Raw genomic sequence first — 3,218 nt, forward strand, 5'->3', positions numbered from 1 at the left:
TGTTATAGGAAAGAAAATACAGAAAATTATCTTGGTTGATTGAAATTAAGCCAAATGACAGTGTGCCATACCACAGCCACTCAATTACATACGCTGAATGTAGATAAAGTTGTAGTTACCCATAATGGAATCTGGCCAGAAGACAACATCATGAGTCTTTCCAAGACACTAAAGGATTTCCACTGACCAAAAGTTTAACATGTTGGCAGATAATAGCTAGGTTGAAGGCCATTTGGGGATAACCAAAATAGATCATAAATGTCACTGTAGATAGCACATGGCTGTAAGCCATTGTAATATAATTGATCAAACTTCTATCTCTTTGAAAGGAATGATGACCACTTTACTGTCAAATAATCCCCATTCAGCAAAAATTCCTGCAGACATACATCATTCAAATTACCCAAACCTCTGATACAATGACTACGAGGAAGCAGTGCAGTAAGCTCTGTGAGGCTGTAGTTTGTGTTTATATTGCCTTCTTTTTTAGTAAAAGGTATGCTCTTACATACTATGTATTGTTGTAGAGGAAAGGATTACCAACTGAAGGTGTAAACTTCACTGTTTTGTAATAAAGCCCATGCTATAATCCACCGCACAGCCTCTGCCTTTAAATTAATTGCAACATCTGCTGTCACCAAGAGCTGCATTAGCCCTATTGCAAAGTGTGTAACAGCAAAGAATAACATTAGATCAGACATTAGAAAATTTCATAAACTACTTGAATATGAATTGAGACATAAACCTGAACATATTCTAGAGTCAGGAGAGTATTTTGGAATGAAGTCTCTGCTCTGACTTTGAAAATCTCGACCATATCTTATTGCTTAGGGTCCAGCCCATATACATACCACTGAGCTCAAGTCATCTTTGCACTTATTAGGTCAACAACAACATTTCTACCATGCAGCAAAATATGGGTGTTTTGAAGACTGAAAACAAATTACAACCTTCATGCAAAGGATTATTTTTTAATCATGGAATATTCCACAAATTCAGCTAAATATTAAGGAACAATTACTGACCCTTTACTCCAAAGGCAGCCTCTCTGAAATATTTCTTTTTATTCAACAGTACTCTCAGACTGGACCTGTTTTCATTTTTATTTTATTTAAAATTTAATTGACCCATTTTAGGGCTTGATCCAAAGCCCACTGAAACACTCCCCTTGACATCAAAGGATTTTGGACCAAGTCCTTAATGAATGCAAGCACAAATGTTCTAAAAGGAGAAACGAATATTTCTCTGCTTCTGAGATGAACTATGCTGCAACGTCAGATAGTAGATTTTGGCATGAGAATATGTTTGATATAAATCCTTTTCAAGGCAGAAGCAGAAGCAGTATGGTATTTTACAATACAGCATAGATACAAATACAGATGCTTGTCTGGAGGTCAGAGTACATAGACAGTCACATACATACATGAACAGTGAATGTGTGTTAATTTACTTTAATATATTAATAAACTATTGCCTTTTCTGGAAAATTGCCTTTGGAGTTTGGTAAACAAAATTTGTGCTCTAGATCAGCTTCACAGTGTGACCTACTATACGACCTTTGGTCAGAAATTAAAACCAGGCTGTGGACCTACAGACAGATCAACCTCTAGTGAGCAAGGTGCCCTGACTAATCACCATCCTATATTCTAGAGGCAGGCAAATGAGATTGGGGCTGCAAAATGAGCAGAAATGGTGTACAGTAGATCTTTAGGCATCATAGCTGATAGCCCATAGCACAAAATAATTATAACGTCCCCACTTAGGAAGAAATACATAAACCTTAATTCCACTCTGACTGCCTTTTCTGAAAGGAAATACAACCTGGCAGAGATGGAAATTAACCCCTGCTCCCTCAAAAGTTCTTCTAGCTCTAAGTAGGTGTCCTTAGAAGTAAGGTAACTGTGGAAAGAATGAGATGGGTGTTCATTTCTGTGAACCATTCCCCTCCAGGCTCCCCTCCTCTGCATGGCTAGTCAGCCCCTGTGTGGTCTCCAGGCAGGAGGAGGAGGAGGAGGTGGATGGGTTCCAACTTGCAGACCTGGCATTCAATCAGGCTACCAATCAAAAAAACATTTCCATTTGCCTAGGAGAGCATATGTGTATGTTAGGACGACCTTCCAGGCCCTTTCCCTCACACCAGGCTTTGCTGCCTGCCTCAGAGGTAAAGGAGAGCCTATTACCCTGTCTAATGAACTCCTATGGGACTCTTGTGAGTCATGGTTGTTTCTTACATGGCCCTTTTTTTCACCTTCATCTGTGAGATCCCAAGAGCAACTGTAAGTCTAAAGCAGACCACACTGAGTAGGAAGCACAGGGGGTTCTTCCCCAGGGTGCAGACATGGCTAACGGGGGAAAAGCCCACTTCCACGCTGAAATTCTGGCTCTAGGACTCTGACTCGAATTGCATGAGCTGCAGGGAGAGTTTGAGTTCACCCCTAAGAAGAAGCCTTTCTGGAATGCTTTATCCATCATCTGTGCCCAAGGTGCTCCCTCCCCCACCTTGGACGAAAAAGCAGAATTTGTGGCTAAAAAGGCCTGAAGTTTTATGGAGTTTCCATGGGCCAAGTGTACTGAAAGATTGAATATATAGATTTGAGTAATGTGTGGGAGCAGGAAGAATACAAAAAAGATATATTTACATAGTTCAGGAAAGATGGAAGAGATGGAAAAGCAAAAAAAAAAAAAAAAAATCAAAGGAGCTGAAATAGCAAATAAGCTCCATTATTAATATAAATAAGTATTATCCCCTGGAGTGTAGATAAGCTTGTTTTACTAAGCAGTCTTTTCAGATTTAGACATGAAACCACATAAACAAGACCCAGAGCCATAATTAGGGGCAGAGCTCCACCACAGCATTAGACAAGTTGATCTCTTGCAATGGGAAGGACTGGTCTTCTCTGGGGTAGGGGAGAGGATACCACTCCAGCTTCCACCGAGGTACTCATGCTCTGCTTAGAAAGCCCCATCCACTGCCAGGAATTATTTCTGGATGAAGAAAAACACACATAAATAAAAGATTTCATATTAAAACCCGTGTTGCAACTCATTTCAGATCCTAATTTATTAGGACGCTTGTCTCCTCTGTGGGACGGCTCGCTCGGTAACGGGACATAGGTACTCCTTGGCCTTGTCCTGAGGCGAAAATTGGGAAGAAAGGGCGATGCAGAACAGAGCGAAGCCCCGTGCGGGGAGCGGCGCAGCGCTCCCTGCCGCCGGCG

Source organism: Haliaeetus leucocephalus, unplaced genomic scaffold (genome assembly GCF_000737465.1).
Source record: "Haliaeetus leucocephalus isolate CR32 unplaced genomic scaffold, Haliaeetus_leucocephalus-4.0 Scaffold566, whole genome shotgun sequence".
Classification (NCBI taxonomy): domain Eukaryota; kingdom Metazoa; phylum Chordata; class Aves; order Accipitriformes; family Accipitridae; genus Haliaeetus; species Haliaeetus leucocephalus.